This window comes from Lissotriton vulgaris, chromosome 5, assembly GCF_964263255.1.
Source record: "Lissotriton vulgaris chromosome 5, aLisVul1.2, whole genome shotgun sequence".
NCBI lineage: Eukaryota > Metazoa > Chordata > Amphibia > Caudata > Salamandridae > Lissotriton > Lissotriton vulgaris.
Genome location: NC_141693.1, coordinates 1,182,910,292 through 1,182,933,881, shown reverse-complemented (window position 1 = coordinate 1,182,933,881; position 23,590 = coordinate 1,182,910,292).

The following is a 23,590-nucleotide window of genomic DNA, read 5'->3' as shown; positions in this document are numbered from 1 at the left end:
AAGCCACTTGCCCACTGATCAGCCCAAAGTGCATTGCAGGTCAGCCTGACTTCGCAGTAGCTTCAGTTACATTTTTCTCCACAGCAGCAAATCCTGTTCAGCGGCTCTTCCTAGAAGGAGTATATGGCATTGTGGAGACCTCATCAGCTACAGCCTGCAGCTTTGTCGCACTTGAGATCTTTATTTCCAAAAAAGAGACTAAATCCAAATGAAGAAAACTTCACTGTGACCTCATGCAGCTGCTCCCTGACAATGACACATCCTCCTCAAACCCTGACAACCACACCTCCTCCTCGGGCACTGCTGACTGCTTTGCCCCGCTGAACTTTACTTTCTCAAAATGTCAAAAAGTCCGAAGGAAAGCTGAAACCCAACCCAATCCACTTCATGCATCTGAATTGCCTTCCATCGTCGTCACTGACAATTTCCAACTTTTCCCCACTCCCGCACGACCATATGTCTGCGAATGGCGCTTTGATCTTTTTGGTGCTATTTTCCACTTAAAACTTTGGAAATTCATATCTCCAGTGCTATTGATTGGATTTTTGTTGATTGGTGTCAAATAAATTATTAAAATGTACTCTATGTATCTAAATTGATGTGGGATTTTTCTTGTGTTGTGTTTTTACCTTATAGCTGTTTAAGTGTTGTCTAAATATTTTACACATTGCTTCTAAGCTAAGGCCGGATGCTTTTTGTACCATGCTACCAGAGGGTTGAGTACAGGTTAATTTAAAGACTTTTTTGTGGTTAAGCCTGGCAAGGATTGTGGCTGTACAAGAACAACTAACAAGAACAACTGACTTGAAGTGTCAAGCTCGAATTCAACCCGTAAATCCAGAGGGGGGGGAGGGAGATGATGACAACAATTTAACACAAATACATCAAGAAGGAGTGAAGATGAAAATCTGAATTTCAAGGACTCAGGAAGGGGATAAGTTTGTGGTGAATCAATCTGATCCAGACAAAAAGATAAATCAAATGACAAGTGAAGATGAAGATGTAGTTATAATCGCGGATCGATCTTGCTTCAAATAGAAAGGTGGCCTGAAATAGTGTGACTCAAAGAGCAGAAACAATCACAGACGAGCCAGAGCCAGCAGTATGAGACTGACAGTGAAAATGAACAGCCTGTAATCAAAAGATCAACAAGAATGTGAGTGTCAAACTAAAAGAGAGCAGCTCCTGCATGGTCATATTTGACTGAAGGTGAGAATGAATCAGACGTGTAAGTCATTGAATAGAAAGATTGCCAAATTTTCCTTGAGGAGCCACCTTGAATTTTCTATAAAAAAGATAAACGAGTTTTCTAATTAACTATTGAACTGAACATTTTAAAGATTTTTTATTTTCTATTTCAAAAGTCTGTTTTGCCCGCTAGGTATCCAGTGGAAGATAGCAGGGTTTCTTTGATTGGACTGTTACTCAATCTATGGGATGATAATTTGAAGCTGCCAAAGATGGAGTTTGACTTTTTGGTTTTTGTACCTTAGAATTAATTATTAGATTTTTATTTTGTGGATCTATTTGTGTAGAAGAAGGATGGCAATTATTAAGCAATGAAGCTGAACTATTTCAATAATTATTTTAGTTATATTTTCAAATGAGAGCAAAGAGTTAACCACAGCATTTAATAGCAAAAACTAGTCTACGGCATAAAAATAAAGTTTTGAGGTAACTTCAAACAAAATATTTACTTGAATTTGCTATTCAAGATACTGATGAAATGATGAGCAAACATTGTTTTGTGTGTACTCTTCTCCCAACTTCTGTGCAGGTGCCTTACTTACAGAGTCCTTTGATTTATTCTTTACCATGCAATATTTTTGTCAATGCTTTCCATTGTTGAGAGTTCCTAGCACCTTACCTGACACAGTACAGCACTTCTTTGGCAAAGATTCCTGAAACTGAAGACCCTGCATCAATTTCTAATCATGTGAGACTGATTGCGCAATAGAATCTACAACTAAATTTCACTTAATATAAGGGGTGTGTAAACTGAATAATATAGAGCTTGACTGTATTAGAGGATTTAATGAAAGAAAAGTGAGACTCAGTAGAAATTGGGAGGAAGCAAGAGAGATTTATTTGCAAGAACGGTCAGAATAGAAATTCATCAATTAAGAAATGCACCCTAGTTTGAGAGTGGTTCAAGAGATATAAGGAATCCTGTGCAGGGTGCATGAGAAGTCTCAAAGAGATGAGTCAGTAGAAATGGCTGAAAGGAGTGAGTGTAAATTAAGTTATGTGGTTGATGATCGGTTCTCGACTAGTGGAGAATTAACAATTAGAGCAATATTATTATGTTAATGTATGACTAATTATTTTACCTTCCACCTACTAGGGTGGGAAGCTGCTTTTTTGGTTTGGTCCTTCTTCGTATGTATCATATGAGTGACATGAGTTATGGTGAGCTCAGAAGAGCAAAGTGGGTGTTTGGTCAAGTCATGCTGGTCTTGTTTGGTGTTTTGATTCCTCCAATTGGTGTGGATTTGAATGACGTGAAAATTATAAAGCGGCCTACTCTGGTGGATTGCTTGGCTACCAATACTGCAGTGGCATGGACCTGTATTAATGAAAAGCTAAGTGCTATGCATGCAATGGCATGCAAACCTGCCTAGCATTAGACAATCTTCTGGCAAAAGAGGGTGAAGCCTGCTGTATGTTGCAGGTTCAACAGTGCTGTACCTTCAAACTGGATAACAGCAAATGTCTTAATTATTACATTAGTAAAACTACTAATACTTCATGTAGGGAAAAGTTCCTAAGGAGCATGGGTTGTGGGAATCAGTTGGTGGGAGGTTCAAAGAGATCGTAGAGGCATTGCCACAATTGGTAAATGGTTTGATAATATAGGCGGGAGTGTACTTCAGAAAATATTATATAGCATGTTGTGGTCTGTCTAATTAGTCACCTTCTTTTGCCTAAAATTCTTCAGGCAATCTGTTTCAAAAGGGGTTTCAATTGTGGGGGTGAATAGAAGATTCCAGCAATGCCTACAAAGAACATGATAAAGATGAGCTCCAGTTAAAGGACTTTAAGGCTCCTGTATACTATGATATCAAGATTTTGAAAGAAACTAGACACAAGATACTGAAGGGGATAGAGACTGTGTTGTAATAAAGTTAGGATCTGTGATGATTGATTAAACAAAGAGTGGATTTGATTAGTATTTGATTAGGATGTTTTCTAATAAACAGAAAAGGTCTGCCTAGAGTCCTGAATTTATTGCATCATAAACAATTTTACTCTACCTTACAAAACTGTGTTTATTTGCACTTCGTCAAACTAGGCCCACACTAGGCCTGACTCCATCTATAATTTAACACAGCCATGTGCTTATTTCTTCATTCTTCACACACAGCAAATGTGCACTGATGAAAAGCTTTATAATGACACTAGCAGCCCGTCCCGATGTTGTCCGGGTATGAATTGCTGCCGGGCAGTAGTATATTGTTTTGTAGGATTTCGTTTTGATAGCCTTTCTTATCTTAACTTAAGAGTGCGCGTTCAGTAGCGTGTGAACTTGAGTTTCCCTACTTTATTTTTCCTTGCAATATTATATAGCGCGAACTCGACAACATGGCATGAGCACAATTTACATTACAGAAGAACACACTCATTAGTGATAGGCACGGGGAGGCAAAGCGATTTGCCTGGAATCACAGGATGTTGAGCTGATGCCGAGATTTGAGGGGAACAGCCTTTACGACGTGGCTGTTACACCGCGTGCCGTTACAACGCGTTTTTTTTAGCGCAAGTCGTTACCACGACTTGCGCTGGAGGGCGCTGCAGGACAAGGAATTTTTTAATTTACTATCCAACACCTTCCCTACTGTAGGTAGGCTGGTGTTGGAATAGTAAATTAAAAAATTCCTAAGTCCGCACCCCCTCCAACGCAAGTCGTGGTTAAGCCTTGCGTTGAAAAAAACATGTTGTAACGGCATGCGGTGTAAAAGCACGCGTTGTAAAGCCATACATCCGAGATTTGAACGTAGCTCCCCAGCTCTAAAGTTCGCAATTCTAGAACTTGTGGCGGGAGGTGTGTCTAAAAGTGTATGTCGTTGCTGGCCATCAATGAGAGAGACCTGGGCATTTTTCAAATCGGTGGTGAAAAAATACGAGTATGTTGCTGGAGATGTGGGCCGCCGTGCCACCAATGTACTTACCGGGGGAGGGTAAACACCCATTATTCCGCAACTTTCTTTCCGCATACCATCACTCTGCATACTTTCATTACGAAAGTACCATGGCTCCGCAATGCCATTATAACACATGGCATTACATTTTATATGCTTTTACCACGCATACATTTACAACGAAATTTGTTGTAAATGCATGAATGGTAAAAGCATGTTTTTTTAATGTTTGGATAAGGTAAGTATGGGTATAGGGGTATATGTTTTGGGGTACTGAGGTATATGTTTTGGGGTGTTTGGGTATTTTAAGGGTTCAGATATAGTTTTGGGTTATGGGGTACAGGGGTACTTTTAGGGTTTAGGGATTGGTATGCGTTTTGGGGTACAGGGGTATTTTTAGGGTTCAGCGGTAGGTTTGGGTTTTTGGGTACAGGGGTATTTTAAGGGTTCAGGGCTAGGTTTGGGTTTTGGGGTACAGGGGTATTTTTAGGGTTCGGGCTAGGTTTGGGTTTTGGGGTACAGTGGTATTTTAGGGTTCAGGGGTAGGTTTTGGTTTTGGGGAACAGGGTTATTTTAAGGGTTCAGGGCTAGGTTTGGGTTTTGGAGTACAGGGGTATTTTTAGTGTTCAGAGGTAGGTTTGGGTTTTGGGGTACAGGGGTATTTTAAGGGTTCAGGACTAGGTTTGTGTTTTAGGGTACAGGGGTGTTTTAGGGTTCAGGGGTAGCTTTGGGTTTTGGGGTACAGGGGTATTTTTAGGGTTCAGGGCTAGGTTTGGGTTACTGGGTACAGGGTTAGTTTTAGGGTTTAGGGATATGTATGGGTTTTGGGGTACAGAGGTATTTTTAGGGTTCAGAGGTAGGTTTGGGTTTTGGGGAACAGGGTTATTTTTATGGTTCAGGGCTAGGTTTGGTTTTGGGGTACAGGGGTATTTTTAGGGTTCAGGGCTAGGTTTGGGTTATGGGGTACAGGGGTAGTTTTAGGGTTTGGGGATAGGTATGGGTTTTGGGGTACAGAGGTTTTTTTAGGGTTCAGGGCGAGGTTTGGATTTTGGGGTATAGGAGTATTTTCAGGGTTCCGCAGTAGGTTTGGGTTTTCGGGTACAGGGGTATTTTAAGGGTCTAGGGCTAGGTTTGGGTTTTGGAGTACAGGGGTATTTTTAGGGTTCAGGGCTAGGTTTGGGTTTTGTGGTACAGGGGTATTTTTAGGGTTCAGAGGTAGGTTTGGGTTTTGGGGTACAGGGGTATTTTAAGGGTTCAGGGCTAGGTTTGGGTTTTGGGGTACAGGGGTATTTTTAGTGTTCAGAGGTAGGTTTGGGTTTTGGGGTACAGGGGTATTTTAAGGGTGAGGTTCCGTGACGATTCGAACCCGTGTTTTCAACATTGTCGTAAATACATAATTTTGGTATCAGTGAACCGCAAATGATCCATTTAGCATATCCTGGTGTTTACGCTATGCTACGAGCAAGAGCACTCCTGTTATGAACACATTTCTGATCTACCCATGGCATCCATCTTAGATTACGGCAGCCATTTTGTATTTCTTGCCCTCACATAGTCAATAGACACGCAGTGGCCTCTTTCACTTAAGGACACGTAAGCTTTAGCCGGAGATCCACCTTGCTAGTGACACGTGCACCTTAGGACAGAACACGCCATGGCCGCATGACTCGACAGAAGTTGCCTCCTCTGCCTGAGGCCAGTCCTGCTATACTGGTTCTTGTGTTCGTTGGCCTGATCATGATTAGGCGGCCGAAGCTGGTAGCCTTGCCCATTTACGACCCACAAACATCTCTTATCCTGCTTTTCTATCTTCTGCACCTGGCTCTGCTCCTTTCCTTCTGGGCCTTTATTAGGGGGAGGTAACGAAATTTACGATGAGGCGGTCCGGCTCTTGAATGAAAAGTTGACATAGGATTATGATGGAATAGTGGGAACCCCTCGTTCGTAATGTTTTGACATCAGATATTGTTGACGATTCCTGTGCAACGCCAAATATTTATTGTTTAGGACACAAAGGTTTAGAAATGTACTAACATGTAAAGAATTTGCCCGAAGCCTAAAATTTAGTATATAAGGAGCAACCCACTTTGTACAAATCGAACAGGCTCCTAGATACTGCCCGTGTGTAGTTTCTGTGACTTCTGTGTCCCTGCAGTAATAAACCTTTGGTCTTTGACGCCACCATCGAGAAGCCCGTGTTTCTGTTTATTTGTGCACCGAGACAGGTAGAACTGCGGGGTCTTCGGGTGTTATCCCTGACACCTCTGGACGGAACCAAAAAGTCCAGAACTCCAATTGGCGCCCAATGTGGGGCGACGTCATTCGGTACCGGTCCAAAAGCCTGAAGAGTTTGAGAAGCTTCGTGTGAAGATTCCTGAGGGAGGCGCCCCACTTCATCGATCCCGGCATATCGCAAAAGTGGCCCGATGTTCTCTTCCACGAGGGTTCCCGTTCGGACGGCTGCAGTGGTCCATTGCCTTGACCGTCGCCCTGTCTTGGACCCGAGGTGCAGTCTTTAGTACGGCGAGACGTGACGGGTTTCTCCTTGGTGACGTCTTCAGTGCCTCAGTTAACTATTAAGTGGTTGCTAGTTGGTTACTTCGTAAGGGTTGCTCCTGTTTGGATAATCCTTTTTAGTTCTTGGTTTGGTTTGGTTTCGTAAGATTATCACTGATTGTTCTAGTTACGATAATCATTTGGTTTAGTTTGGGTATCGATACATTTGTTCGCTTTGGTAGGCCTAAGTTCTTGGTTCAAGTGCGCACCTTCTGTTTGTGTTTTTGTTTGTTCTGTGTTCCGGATTATAAAATGGTAAGTCGGAAAAATTGTATGTTGTCGTGTTTTGGTTGCAACAGTGATTCCCGGTTGGAGGACTCATGTCTGGTTCCTCCGATTGGAACTCCTCTTTATGATCTGTATTGTAAGTTTGGAGTGGGTCCTATATCTTATAATGAGGTGTGGATCCGATATACAGAGAAAGACGGTGTCCTTAGTTGGCCACTGCATGGTAGTTTTGAACCTGAAATTCCTGATAATTTGGAAATGAAATTGTTTAAGAAGAAAGCCCGGCCGGCAATGTTTGATTCTCTCCGTTATTGGCGAAAAGAATCTAAACAGAGAGAAATTAAAAAGTTGAAGAAAGAACAGAAAGAGCAAGAGTTGACTTTAGAACAGTCTGCTAAGCAGCTGCAACTCAACGAGTCTGAGAAAGCAATGGAGGTGGCCAATAGAGAGCGTAATTTAGCGATAGACAAGTGCTATCCCGCCTTGCCATCGAGTACAGCTAAGATAGTAGAGGACCCCGAAAACGATCCTCTGTTGTCTTACTTGTTGAGGTCACCCCCACCGTATGCACAGGGTACTACGGTTCCACCTGTACCGAATGTTCAATTACCGGTTGCGGGACAGCCTGGTATTCCTGCTCCTGCTCCCCTGAATCAAGCTCCTGTACCTCCTGTGGTCAATGTTAATGTTCCTTCGGCACCCCCTCTTCCAGGGTTGCCGGCTTCTTTACCTATACCTGCATCACTTACACCTGTTGTTTCACAAGCTACTTTGCCTGCTACTCCTACTGTTCCTGTTCTATCTGTTCCAACTGCTACTTTACTTACTGCTTCTGCTAGCATTATGACTCCGCTTTCTGTTCGTCGGAGAATCACTGATTCTGTCTCTAATATTCTATCTCCCTTCTATAAAACTTTAATTAAGACTCCTGCCTCTGACTCTGTGCAGAGGCGTAGTCAGCTTCCCTGTACTGAAGAACGGGGAATATTAGATTCCACAGCTCTTAGATGGATTTCAAAAAGTGGAAGATATAGTACTAGAGATGTATTAGATACATTTATGCAATGGAATGAACCGACACAGCGATATGTGTTCGATGAAATGTGCTCCCTTTTGCGTGAGGAATTGGAAGAGGATGACTCTGAATCAAATTTAGATGAATTAATTAATGTCCAGAAAGAGTTTGCTGCAGGTATGATAGTTGGTCAAAATATAAAGGAAGCAATGGAACTGATTTTAAGTAATAGGAATGATCCGTCCCTTCGTTCACCGAGGGAGTTAGAAAAACGTAGTACGAAGCAGAATCGCCAATATCCAATGAGGGAGGTTCCTCCAATATGGAGCGAAGCTGTGCAAGCTGATGTAGCGAATGGTATTGCTGCCGCTCCGGCCCAATTCCAGAGAGTGTGGATACACATTTCATGGAAGCGAGCCGAAGTGTTAGCAGTGAAACAGGCCTTGCCAGACCCGGTTAAGAATCCAGCCGGATATTACAAAGAGTTAGCGCAGACAGTTGAAGCTTGTGTGATGAATTTAGCGGACATTGACATGTTATTTGGTAATGTAGTTCCACAACCAATTTGGGCTAAAATTCGTAAAGAGAATCATCCAGTTGCTCTAGGTGGTGATTGGGCAGCTATAATTGCAGCGGATGGTCAACAAATAGGTGGTTCCAAACCCGAACCTCTAATTGCTGATTTACCCGGTAGAATAATCGGCTTAATGAAGATTCTGATGCCAGCATTGCGCATTAACTGGGACAAGTTGTCCGCATGCAGGCAAAAGAAGGACGAAAGTGTTTCCGACTTTTTCACAAGGTTTGAAGAGACTTTCGTAGATCATAGTCGTCAGGATATGAGCACGGAAGGAGGACAGAGACTATTTGTTGATAAATTTGTGCACAATCTATTACCAGAGCTTAGTAATAAATTGAAAGATTCTGAGAGTGCGTGGGCTGTGTCTACGACTGAGCAAATACTTGTAACTGCCCAGTACTATGAAAATAGGGATAAAGAGGAGAAGGAAAAGTCAGAGAAGAAAACGAAAGATTTAAAAACGAAAGTTCTTTTGCAGCAAGCATATCCGCCTCGCACGAATCAGACTAATACACAGCAAGGGTCATATCAAAGGACAGATTATGGTTCTCAGAGACCGCAATACCAATGGAATCAGTGTGCATATTGTAAGAAAGAAGGTCATTATAAAAATGAGTGTCCAGTCTTAGCGCAAAATAATGCTGCAGCAGCTCAGAGAGGTCGTGGTGGTTCTATGCAAAATTCTAGAGGTCGAGGACGAGGTGCTATGCCTCCACAAACGAATGATCGCCCTTCTAATCATTTTGATCAGCGAAATGGACAGTCTGCTCAGCAAAATAGATCTCAACAGTATCATGTTGAAGACTACTGTGAAGCTAATGAGGAATTTCAGCAAAATGAGTACTAGGACAGCCATGGACAAAGAGAGGGAGTAGTATCAGTTCCAGTAGATCAGAGTGGGCCTTATGTCGCAGTAGCAACATCAGGTGTAGTCAAACCATTTCTGTTGGATACTGGTGCAGCAAAAAGTTCTATCATACATGCGAAACTCCCTGGCGCACCTTTTACTGGCTTAACAAATGTTTCTGTATGTTTTTCAGGCGCCCCTGTTTACAACCCCGTATCTGGTCCTTTGTCTATTTCTGTTGGACCCCGTCAATTGAAAGCACCCTTGATTTTGACGACCGGTTGTAATGAAAATCTGCTTGGTTTAGACTTGTTAAAACGCCTATATGCAACATTGTACTGTTCTCCGGCAGGAGTACAGCTTACGTTGGGTAAAAGAATCATCTCTCCGATGTACTTGTCGATGGATGCGCTCCCACCAGAGCTGCGTTCTCTCCCTGATTCTCTTTGGGCGACTGGTCCTAATGATGTAGGTCTTTTAGAAATTCCACCATATGTAGTCACTCTGAAAGCGAATGTCAAATTCCCACGTATCCCACAATACAAGATCTCTAGTGCAGGTGAACGTGCGCTTTTATTAATTGTGCAAGATCTGATCAAGAAAGATGTAGTAGAAGAGACTAGAGGAAATGTCTGTAACAGTCCTGTATTGCCAATTCTGAAACGTACTGATCCTTCAAAGCCTCCAGTCTATAGGTTTGTAATTGATCTTAGAGAGGTTAACAAAATTGTGATTCCACAGTTTCCTGTGGTTCCAGACATTACTGCATTGTTAACATTGATTCCTGCTACAGCCACATGGTTTTCAGTTATCGACTTAAAGAATGCCTTTTTCAGCATTCCAATAGCCGAGGAAAGTAGAGATATTTTCGGCTTCTCTCTAGGAGGTCGAAGCTTCAGGTTTAAACGTGCTCCACAAGGCTATTGTGAGAGCCCATCCATTTACAGTCAGGCATTAAAAAGTCAGTTAGATTCCTTTGTACTTCCTCCTGGTTCTGCTTTAGTGCAATATGTCGATGATCTTCTAGTGGCCGCCGATGACAAGGAAACTTGCAAAGCAGCCACGATTTCCTTATTGCATCATTTGTCTAGTTTAAATCACAAGGTGTCACCTTCGAAAATGCAATACTGTTGCCAAGAAGTGACCTACCTAGGTCATCTCTTGTCAAAGGAGGGAAGGAAGTTGACCTCAGAGAGAATAAAAGCAATTACGCAGATGAATGTCCCCAGCACACAGAGAGAAGTACGTGCCTTTTTAGGTATTACCTCATACTGTAGGCAATGGATCCCAAATTTTTCCCTTTTGGCAAAACCATTGGTAGCTTTGACTGGGAAAAATGTTCCGAGTCCGATGCCATGGTCTGCCGAATGTCAGGAGAGTTTTTCTGAGTTACGAAATGCATTGTGTTCAGCTCCTGTGTTGGGTACACCCGACTACAGTAAACCATTCACGCTCTATGTTCACGAGAGAGAAGGTTGCGCGTTGAGTGTTTTGACACAGAGATTTGGTGATGAACAACGCCCTTGTGCGTATTTTTCATCAACATTAGATCCGGTAGCTAGAGCGTTGCCTAGTTGTTTGAGAGCTACAGCAGCAGCTGCGGCTTCCATTCGACAATCTGCTGGTTTGGTGATGAACAACATGCTAGTGGTCATGGTTCCACATGCCGTGGATACACTCATGAACCGAACCAAGACGCAACACCTTACCAGTGCTAGATTATCAGGCTACGAGCTGACATTGCTAGCGAGTCATATTCAAATCAAAAGATGCAATGTATTGAATCCAGCAACATTGTTGCCGACTAATCAGGAGTCGAGTGATTCGGAACCACATGACTGTTGCTTCAGAACCGAGGAAGAGACAAAAGGACGAATTGATCTTAAAGACACTCCGTTGTCAGATCCAGATGGCACATTGTATGTTGATGGGTCTTGCTTTAAATTGGAGAATGGTGATGTGACTGCTGCTTACGCAGTAACGACTTTGAGTACGATTGTAGAGACTGCGAGAGTGAGTCAGAATTCTGCCCAATCTGCAGAATTGATTGCACTAACGAGAGCGTGTGTTTTAGCTAAGGGAAAGAGAGTGAATGTGTTTACAGATAGTCAGTACGCGTTCGGCGTGGCCCATAGTTTTGGCCGTTTGTGGAAAGAGAGAGGTTTCATTACGTCCCATGGGACTAAGATTCAACATGGCCAGCTAGTTAACGACTTGTTGGAATCTCTAACCTTGCAGACTGAAGTTGCGATTGTGAAGTGCAGTGCTCATAAAGCAATCACGGATGATGTTGGTCGTGGAAATGCTTTTGCTGATGAGACCGCTAAACAGACAGCTAGGAATATGATGAGTAGAATGTATGTTGCAACGTCTGCAAGATGGATTTCTGAGTCTGGAATGTGTGAGGACACAGTGAAAAGTGTGAAAGAAATTCAGAAAGAGGCGACTGAGGAGGAAAAGCTTGCATGGAAAGAGAGTACGGGTAAATTGGACTCGAGTGGGTGTTGGATTGATTTGTCAGAACAACAGCGTTGGATGTTGCCTGATGCGTATGTGCTTGCAGTAGTAACGATGGCGCATGGAGCAGCGCACATCAGTTCTAAAGGGATTTGTAAGATGTTGGCTCCAGTCTGGAAGAATGATGGGATTAGTAAGTGTGCAGAGAGAGTGGTGAGAAATTGCATGGTATGCCTGATGCATAATCCTGGCAAGGGAATCCCCACACCCGCTGGTCATTTCGCTCCTCCTTCTTGCCCCTTTGAAGTGATTCAGTTAGACTTCATTCACATGGATCGTTGCAACAATCTAAAGTACGTCCTAGTGGTAGTCTGTGCTTTTTCCAGATGGATCGAAGCATATCCACTGAAGGACAATACTGCCTTGTCCACTGCCAAAATTCTTCTCAAAGAATACTTCCCCAGATTTGGAATGCCACGGATTGTATGGTCAGATAATGGAAGTGAATTCGTAGGGAAAGTTATGCAGAATGTGTGTGCCGGCTTAGGGATAAAACAGAAGTTCCACAGTGCGAATCATCCCCAGTCTGCTGGTTTAGTTGAGGGTTACAATGGCACCCTCAAACTGAAACTTGCTAAGATACAAGCATCCACGGGTTTGCCCTGGCCAGATGCACTACTTTTGGCTCTGTTATCCACAAGAGCAACTGTGCACTCTAGAGTAGGGCTTAGTCCGTATGAAATAGTATTTGGCCGTCCTGCAAACGTTTGGGGGGTACCTAGACCAAAGGAATTTAAACAGCTGGAATACCCAATGTTAATTGATTACCTTTTCGACTTGACTGCTAAATTGAGTCTTATTCACCAACAGGTTTTCGATGCATTGCCAAAGCCACCGGAGAGTCCAGGTCATCAGCTGAAACCAGGTGACCAAGTGGTCATCCGAAATTTTGCAAGGACGAAAAATCTCCAACCCAGATTCGTCGGACCATTTCAAGTGTTGTTGGCGACGAGAACTGCTATTCGTGTAGCTGGCCGAAAAAACTGGATCCATACAACACATGTCAAGCGTGTGCCTCTGCCGCTTCCTTATGATAACTGGGTGAAGAAAGGAATCGGTGCCTCTGAAACTGAACAAGTCCCCAGGTTTATCCCTTTCAGCGATGCAGAACTAATCACTGATACATCGAACTTTGACTCCCCTTCTAAAACTGCTCCTTTGAACTCTGAACAGTTGTCCTCTGCATCAAAAGAACATTTGCCATCTGCGAACTCGAACATTGCAACCCCTGCTGAAAATACACTGTTTCCAGATCAAACAGCTCCTGCAAAACTGAGACACAATTTACGATCTCGCAATATGGACAAATAAAGCAGGAAACTGCCTATTTTACACAGTTAAATTCTGATACATTGCCTCCAGCCAGGAAGTTTGCTAATACTTTGTATTGTTCTGTTGTTTTAAATTGCCTTGCCGTCTGGGTAGCCGTAGGGTCGTGGCTGTGTGCCTAGTTGAATCTGCAGGGGTCAGACACAAGGTCGATCTTTCTGTTAGTTCTGGGAACTCCCAGGGCTGATAGAGGCATTTTCATCTACGTACACATCATCAGTGGTCGCGAGCGGATTGTAGAAGATGGAGCTTCCTGAGCTGCAACAAGAGAATGTAATTTATGTTCGCAGAAATAGACTTTACAAGATCCTTCATAGCAAATGCTTTCTGATACAATGTGCAATTACGTTTTTGATTGTTTTAATAACGTTGGTGGGTGGAATCGTCTTTGGTGTGCATTTAATTTTTACACCGGTAACAACTACAGTACCTCCCCTTGATCCTCCTTCTTCTACTGTTGCTTCTATGCATTCTTTTCACTCGTTTCCTGAACACGAACAAGCTCGACGCTCAGAATTCATTAATGACACTTTTGTACAGCTCTTGCATCAACACCAACTGGTAGTTAACACTACAGACTGCTGGGTGTGTGGCCTGATACCCCACACTATGGATAAAGGCATTCCCTATCTAGTCTTGCCTTTTAGCTATAATGGATCATTTCAGGCCTTTCAGACCATTTTTGCCTATGCCCTTGAGACCTATCCTCCGCGTCCACCACGTTCCACTAAATACAACTCTGCCAATAAAGCTTTAGTCCAGGGAATTATTGACATGATTAAAGACGTCAATAATACTCCATTTTACCCTAGAGATGAATTACGGGTATATTTGAGTTGGAATTCTACAGAGTATCGCCTTAGTTTGGGAGAAAGCAAGCGTAAGAGCTCCACTCCAGTCTGGGTCGTGCCTCACCGAGGTCAAGTCTGTTTACAAGGAAATGGGAGAAATCCGAGAGCTCAGCTAGGGAAGAGTGAATGCGTTGAGACTCACGTGTTTCCGTCTAACTCTTCCCCTGCCTTTCTTACTGCTAGGGGTACCTACTTCATCTGTCAAGACAGAGCGTATACATGGCTGCCTGCTGACTTTTCAGGTTCATGTTATATTGCTCGACTGTTGCCTCCAACGTACACTGCCTCCTCAGATTATCACAAGACCAGAATAGCAAGAGGTGTTTTCAGCAAGGAAGATACCGCTGGTCAGGAAGCGGGAGACTTCTTCAAAGGTTTCCTTCCGATCTGTGGGCCTATGGCCAATAGTAGAAATCTACGTCAGCTAACACGGGTAGTTGAATCTACTATTACAGAAACTGCTGGTGCCCTTAGTAACTTAACAGCTGATCTTCAGGCGGATCGTCTCATGACGTTACAGAACCGTATGGTTCTAGACGTAATACTTGCAGATCGAGGTGGGGTATGTAGAATGATCCAATCGAGCTGCTGTGTTTTTATTCCCAATAATGCTCCGACTGTCTACGAAGCGATCTCTAAGCTACACAAGATTTCCGACTCTATACACGTAGACAAGGGAAACTGGTCCTTCATGGAGTGGTTTTGGACTCTGCTATCAGCGTGGGGATGGAAGGTTCTGATGGTCATTGGTATCATCCTGGTATTCCTGTTCTCGTGCTGCCTTATTATCCAATGTGGTCCCGCTTTGTGTAGTCTTTGTGCTGCAACCTGTTTCAGAAAACCACCTGCATTTGGAGAAAAGGTGCGAGAAAGGATGATGATACAACAACATGTCACTGACCTGATGAGCATAGAGTTAGACTCGGACATAGACTGAGTAATTGCCTATGTAAGGGCAAAAGGAGGGTCTGAGGTTCCGTGACGATTCGAACCCGTGTTTTCAACATTGCCGTAAATGCATAATTTTGGTATCAGTGAACCGCAAATGATCCATTTAGCATATCCTGGTGTTTACGCTATGCTACGAGCAAGAGCACTCCTGTTATGAACACATTTCTGATCTACCCATGGCATCCATCTTAGATTACGGCAGCCATTTTGTATTTCTTGCCCTCACATAGTCAATGGACAAGCAGTGGCCTCTTTCACTTAAGGCACGTAAGCTTTAGCCGGAGATCCACCTTGCTAGTGACACGTGCACCTTAGGACAGAACACGCCATGGCCGCATGACTCGACAGAAGTTGCCTCCTCTGCCTGAGGCCAGTCCTGCTATACTGGTTCTCGTGTTCGTTGGCCTGATCATGATTAGGCGGCCGAAGCTGGTAGCCTTGCCCATTTACGACCCACAAACATCTCTTATCCTGCTTTTCTATCTTCTGCACCTGGCTCTGCTCCTTTCCTTCTGGGCCTTTATTAGGGGGAGGTAACGAAATTTACGATGAGGCGGTCCGGCTCTTGAATAAAAAGTTGACATAGGATTATGATGGAATAGTGGGAACCCCTCGTTCGTAATGTTTTGACATCAGATATTGTTGACGATTCCTGTGCAACGCCAAATATTTATTGTTTAGGACACAAAGGTTTAGAAATGTACTAACATGTAAAGAATTTGCCAGAAGCCTAAAATTTAGTATATAAGGAGCAACCCACTTTGTACAAATCGAACAGGCTCCTAGATACTGCCCGTGTGTAGTTTCTGTGACTTCTGTGTCCCTGCAGTAATAAACCTTTGGTCTTTGACGCCACCATCGAGAAGCCCGTGTTTCTGTTTATTTGTGCACCGAGACAGGTAGAACTCCGGGGTCTTCGGGTGTTATCCCTGACACCTCTGGACGGAACCAAAAAGTCCAGAACTCCAAGGGTTCAGGGCTAGGTTTGTGTTTTAGGGTACAGGGGTGTTTTAGGGTTCAGGGGTAGCTTTGGGTTTTGGGGTACAGGGGTGTTTTTAGGGTTCAGGGCTAGGTTTGGATTTTGGGGATTAGGAGTTTTTTTAGGGTTCAGCTGTAGGTTTGGGTTTTCGGGTACAGGGGTATTTTAAGGGTTCAGGGCTAAGTTTGGGTTTTGGGGTACAGGGGTATTTTAGGGCTCAGGGCTAGGTTTGGGTTTTGGGGTACAGGGGTATTTTAGGGTTCAGGGGTAGGTTTGGGTTTTGGGGAACTGGGTTATTTTTATGGTTCAGGGCTAGGTTTGGGTTTTGGGGTACAGGGGTATTTTCAGGGTTCAGGGCTAGGTTTGGGTTACTGGGTACAGGGTTAGTTTTAGGGTTTAGGGATAGGTATGGGTTTTGGGGTACAGAGGTATTTTTAGGGTTCAGAGGTAGGTTTGGGTTTTGGGGAACAGGGTTATTTTTATGGTTCAGGGCTAGGTTTGGTTTTGGGGTACAGGGGTATTTTTAGGGTTCAGGGCTAGGTTTGGGTTATGGGGTACAGGAGTAGTTTTAGGGTTTGGGGATAGGTATGGGTTTTGGGGTACAGAGGTTTTTTTAGGGTTCAGGGCGAGGTTTTGATTTTGGGGTATAGGAGTATTTTCAGGGTTCAGCAGTAGGTTTGGGTTTTCGGGTACAGGGGTATTTTAAGGGTCTAGGGCTAGGTTTGGGTTTTGGAGTACAGGGGTATTTTTAGGGTTCAGGGCTAGGTTTGGGTTTTGGGGTACAGGGGTATTTTAGGGTTCAGGGCTTGGTTTGGGTTTTGGGGTACAGGGGTATTTTTAGAGTTCAGAGGTAGGTTTGGGTTTTGGGGTACAGGGGTATTTTAAGGGTTCAGGGCTAGGTTTGGGTTTTAGGGTACAGGGGTATTTTTAGGGTTCAGAGGTAGGTTTGGATTTTGGGGTACAGGGGTATTTTAAGGGTTCAGGGCTAGGTTTGGGTTTTGGGGTACAGGGGTATTTTAGGGTTCAGGGGTAGGTTTGGGTTTTGGGGTACAGGGGTATTTTTAGGGTTCAGGGCTAAGTTTGGGTTTTGGGGTACAGGGGTATTTTTAGGGTTCAGGGGTAGGTTTGGGTTTTAAGGTACAGGGTATTTATAGGGTTCAGGGCTAGGTTCGGGTTTCAGGGTACAGGGGTATTTTTAGGGTTTAGGGATAGGTTTGGGTTTTGGGTACAGGGTATATTTATAGGGTTAAGATGGGTTAGTGTTTGAGGGTGTTGGGGTATTTTAAGGAGTACGGGTGGGTTAAGATTATGGGGTGCAGGAGTATTTAAAGGGAGCAGGGTGGGATTAGCACACAATAAAAGAAATGGCATGAAGGGCGGAACGTACCACATGCCCCCTGGACACGCCCACAGCACAACGCAGACACGCCCACAGGGGACTACTTTGCTGGCACGGTTCTTTTACCTTTTAAATATATATGGTGGGTGTCCGCATAGCCTATGTCCTTCTGCTGCAACTGCCCTTTCCAACGCTGTATTGGGTGTTGTGATTGGTGCTGTACTTTTTGAGTTTACCCTCCTCAAAGGTTTAGGCTGTCTCTTTATATTATTAGCATGGATTCTTCTTTGTGGGCCACAGTTTTTGTCTAACTCAGTAGGACAATTCATTACTTGAGACTGTCATTGTTTTGTTTGTAACTAGATGTGTTCTGTTACATGACATTAGTTCAATAAAGATTATATTAATATTTAATTAGGGGATGTTGCTATGTACTGTTGCATTTTATTCTGAATGATTTGCTGTGCACATAAACTGTTTTGCTCACTTTATGCTGACATTTGTCTTTTGCACTGTGTTTTTCTGTAAAAGTAGGGACATTTAGAGATGAGCCATGAATCATCTCCTGGTTCTTAGAGAGCAGTCACACGTTAGTATATCTCATGCTCAGGACTCTGAATATTTCTTACTTAGACTTGACTCTCTGTCAGTCTTCTTGCTGGATCTGGCTGACCTTATGCCTATTCCCTATTGCCAATGATTGGTTAGAAATCATGCGAAACTGAGTTATTGGTTGAGGGTGATGGAACCCTCACTCAGGCAACGACCGCAATCCCTGTCTGAGTGAACCACACAAAAAGTCACTAAATTAACCTGTACTTTTCCCACTGGTAGCTTGGCATAAAAACAGACAGGCATAACTTAGAGGCAAGGTGTAAAGTATTTATGCAGCTCACAAACAGCAATACATAAAAAAAGAGTACATTTCATTAAACAAAATGACAACAGAACAAGTAAAAGCCAATTAGTAGAACCCAAGATATTCATTTTTGAACTTTTTAATGAAAATAGCACCTAAATGCACAAAGTGTCACTTGCGGACATCTGGTCACACTAGACCGTGGAAAAATCACAAGTTCAGCCCTCCGCGACCGTGGGTCAGGTAAAGAGACACATTAGTCCCTCTGAAAAATTACCTTCGAAGTCTGACGCAAAGAGTTCCATTCAAGATGGAGGAGGCCACAAGGAGGAGGCTGAGCATCATGAACAGTCGTCGCTGTAGTTCAAAGTGCAGGCTGGGCACTGTGTTTGATCATCGCTGAAGAGCTACTCAGGCGTCACAGTTGGTCAGTGCTGTAGATTCACATTGGTGGTCATCGCGGGCAGCAGAGTCATAGCTCAAAAGAGGCCTGTTCATGGTCACGAGGAGCCCTAGCTTATGGATTTTGACTTTTACTTCAGGTGGAGTAGCCACTGATGTCAGTCAAGGGTCTGGTCTTGGGAAGCCAGCTCCTGGGAATAAGTGACTCACTCCAGCAGAGGCCAGCATGCTCAGGTAGGTCCAGCTGCAGGTGAAGTTGTAGGTCAGCTGGGCAGTTGCAGGGAGGTCTCTGAAGCTTTTATTGTCCCTTTAAGTCACACGGGATCAGACAACTGACCCTAGGAGTCACTCTGGTTTACCTGTAATAAAGGCAAGCAGGTCCAGTTTTTCTTCTCAGACTACAAGGCAGCCCTTCGAGCAGCAGGGAAGGCCTCTGGCAGCAGGCCAGTCCTTCTTCTCTAACTTCCACAGGTCTAGGAGTGTTCTGATGAGTGGCTCTGGAGGACCAATATTTATACCTACTGCCAGGCTTTGTGTGGGGGACTCACTGTCACACCCCTACCTCTTGCCCTATCAAGCCTCCAAACTCTCTGGGGTTGACAAAATGCAGGGCATGCTAGGTGTCAGATTCCTTTCTTTGTGCAGGAGTCAAAGCCCTTCAAAGTGTAAGTGGGGCTGAGTATAACCCCTCCCCAGTCATCTTGGCAGAATGTCCCATCCTGTACACGCTTAAGCCCCCTTTGTGTTACTGCCTCAAAGCAATACACAAACCCCAACAGCAGAGCCATTCACAGTCATGTGACACAGGACACTGGAAAAACGTGGAAATGGTTGGGACAAGAAACGTTCTAAAACCTGCATTTTTAGATTTCTAACCTAAAATACGACTTTACAATTAAAGAGGATTTACAATCGCAATTTATTGAGTGTACACAGTACATTTCTATCTGCTTCCAATCTAAAGCTAGAACCTATTAACTGTAAAACGGTAACGCAGTGTAAATCAATGGGAGAGATAGGCCATACAAATATGAAAAACGACTTTTGAAGTTTTTCACTTCCAGAACATCTAGAAATTAAGCACACATGCACTACTTTTTTAATACAATGCACCCTGCCCTATGAACCTTTAGGGCCTAGCTTACGGGCAACTTATAAGTATTAAAAAGGAAGGTTTAGGCCTGGCAAAAGGTTTATTTTGCTAGGGCAAAATAGCAGTTAAATTTAAAACTGCATAACAGGTTGCAATGGCAGACCTGAGTCAAGTTTTAAATGGTACTTTTAAGGTGGTGGAACAATGAGTGCTGCTGCCCCACTAGTATCATTTAATTTACAGGCCCGGGTACATGCATTTACTAGAGACAAGTAGGTTAAACTGTGCCAATTAGGTGTAGTCCAATTTTACTATGTTTGAAGGAGAGAGCACAAGCACTTTAGCTCTTGTTAGCAGTGACCAGTGTCATAAAACCGACAAAAACAAATTCAGCAAAGGGGGAGTGGGGGCATGGGGTGAATGCAAAAGGTTTTCGAGAAATACCTTGCCACAGATTTCTGACCTAACAAATATATTTTTTCCTTCAGTATTGATGATACATTTTCAATAAACATTATGTTTTCTACCTTTTACTTTCCCCGAGAATACTTATTTAATTAACCATGCTACTAGCTTTGTAGTCTTTTTTTATCCTGTTAGGGGCACATCACCTCATATGTTAGAGGTTAACTATGCTGCCGATCCTGTGCAGATGCTTTATCTTATATCTTGTCAGATAATCAGAGGAAGTGTCAACAGTTGTGTCTGTGTAGTGAAGCAAGGTATACCATAATAGGCAGCAGTCACATGGCAAACACATCTGCTGTCCCAGAACAACTCAGCTGCCTGTAAATTACGTGGCCAATGAATCAATTTAAAGTATGTTGTTTTGAATTATTACAAGAGTTACAACTAATGTGATGATACCATTTGTGAGTCATCATTAGTGCAACCAGTACCAATCATACAAATCCAGTCACCAATCGCACCAGTGTGAACAGTACAAGCCTGTGAAATTCATTCGCCAGTGATGTTGTGATGTCAATTGAATCTTCTGGAATCTTGGTAGAAGACACTGGAAAACTCCCAAAAATGTATGTTTGGTGAATAAGAAGAAACATGCATCAGGAACTTAGTGAAGTCTTGAATTCATTTTATAGTAATTTCTGTAGTAAAGATTTGTGGTGCTAAACATTGTGAGCAAGGTAAAGCATATAAATTGTGGTTTTACTTGGCGGCATGAGTATTCACCTCAAGTAATAACTGCATCCAACAGTCCAACATCGTGGAAGGTATGGCGATGAAGTAGACAGGCTTAACTTGGAGGTAATGTGTAAAATGTGTAAAATATGTATGGAGTATCACAACAGTAATACAATCAAAACACAACATAAGAAAAACCCAAACCAATTTAGAAAACTAGAGTAATTTTATGAAATAAATAAAACCAAAAGAACGAAAATCCAATAAGGGAAACCAGAGTTATTAATTTTAAAAATATAAATACGAAAATAGCACCAAAAAGAATTAAGCTCTAATCACTGTCATCTGGCTGTGCTTGACCGATATCTAGGCGATAGTTAAGGGTCACCACAATGGAGCAGCTACAAAAACCAGATACAGAAACCAGATTCCGCCCAGTCAGAAGTTTTACCTTTGGACTTAGTCTCTGAACAAGAAGTCAAAAATCCTCGGTGGGGCAAGTCAGCAAGCTGAGGCAAAAGGAATCCATAACGTTGCAAAGCCACTGGACGAAGTCCTAGGGAAAGCATCATTTGTGTCAGGAAAGCCCAGGGCATGAGAAATGTTAATTTTGCACCCAAGAAAGTTCCAACTCTGGCCAAATACATTTTTTGGGCACCTTTGCCTGGTGAAGATTTTTACCTTCTGAATTGGTCATGTTTTTGGAGCGTAGATTCTTCCAGCAGGACAAGCCTGCAAGCTATAGCTGAAGAAAGTTCCACAAGGCTCAATATCTTCTTCAGGAGTTCCCAGTGAAGCTGATTTGCTGCAAGGGAAAAGTTTTGAGGGGGTGCAACCTGAATCTTTTGCCAAGTGACAACATGCCTTTTTTGGATCAGCTTGGTAGGCTGATCACAGTCCTCAGGTGGGCTTTTGATTCAAAAAGTTTCTAAGTCCCAGCTATCAGGATATGTTAGGAGGAGCACACTTTGAGACCAGCCAAGGGTACAGGACCTTGAAGACAGCCCTTGTGGGTAAAGACTCACTCCAGCAAAGGCCAGCAGCAGGGTGCAGGGCAGGTCCATTTGCAACTGATCAAATAGTCAGTTGCAGAATAGGTCTCTTGCATCTTACTTTGTCCCTGTAGCTTGAACTCCACCTGTTTGGCCTGCGTACAGAGGGAAAGCAGGCATAGTCTTCTAGGCTCTTTTACGGTCAAACAGGGGGTCCTGTTCTCTTCTGTTCTTTCACATGTCCAGTGTTTTGAGGAGGGTAATGTGGATGCCACTTTTATGTGTGTAACACGTGGCCCCCTACATAACCAATAGGGTAAAGGATATCAGGGGCAACGCTGCCCACTTTTGCAGCACTCATTGTTTCAACTATTGACAACAATCCCACAGTGCCCCTCTCTACCTAGAAACAAGATGACAGAATGATTCCTACCCTCTACTGAGCTCCCATGCCCACTCCCGGGGTCGGGCCGGGGAAATGAGCAACCCCTCCTCTGTGTTCACTTTACACCAGTTCTTGGGGCAGCTCCTCTCCCACTGAGGTTGGTGCCTGCCTGACAAGTGGAACAAAGAAGGGCCCAGACAAATGTCAGCTAAGATTTCCCAGTAACAGGGTCGGCCTCTGTAAACGTAATCAAATTCCTGGGCACAGCCCGGATGGTCATCCTGCCAAAGGAAGAGAGACACCTCCCCCCCTTTGTCCTGATTTGGAAGACGTTTCCACAACTTATCAAGGGACCTATTCAGCTGCCCCATGACAGTTAGAACACATGCAAATGAACCTCCAGAGACCTTAGGCAGGGAAAGGTAACTTTATAAAAGTATAATTTACAAAATATTTAGTCAGATTTCAGTAGTGAATTGAGCTTGAAGCAGATATTTCAAAATGTCCAAGAATGAAATGTGTAGCTATTTCTTGGCCGACGATTACATTGTTAAATGTAATATTGTATCCCAATGCTTTCCTCTGGAACAGCGAACCCTGTGTCATGGTTATGTCAGGCGGGAAGGTCATGAATGTAAGGGGTACACAAAATCGGTCTCTTACCTCCTTACTTTACTAGAGAATGACTGGGAGATGTGCTTGTATGGTGAACTAAGTTTCCCAACAGCCCCAAGGGTTGTTACAGGAAGAGGCTCCGGTGATCAGCTGCTAGGGTTTCTGGGTTTGTATGCTCGTTCTTCAGCACATCTCTCCTGCCGTGGCAGCCCCTGCCGCGCTTCCTCCTTTCCATCTCAGCTGTAGGGGGCCACTCCATTTTGCCCTCAAGTGGATCGTTACCTGCAGCCGGCTCCCGTATTCCTGCCTTCAGAGGGTGACGGGGGCGGAGCGGGGACAAGTGATCCGGCACCTCTGTTAATCTCATCACTCCAGAAAGTACCCCCTATCTCCTGTGAAGGAACAGGGAGCTATCGGTATTTAGATCACAGATAAGTGGTGGGAGCATTATTTGCGCTCCTGATTTTTCCTTTTTTCACTTTGGTTTTCTACCATTAGAACAAACGCATTTGCATAAAAACTTTACAATTTCAATGGAATCTCCTGGAGGAGAGCGCTGTTTGCTGGACCTTGGCTTTCCAGTTGTACAAATTACTGTTGTCTTCTACATCTCACATACTGGTGGACGACGTCCCACTGGGCCCTGTATGAAGCTGGTTAGCCCATTTACAGTGTGAGGAAATGTGAGTACGCTTAAACAGAGGGGTGGAATATTTAGGATAGTGCCTGTGTGTGTATGTTTTCCTTATGTTTTCTTTATTCTTTTCCAC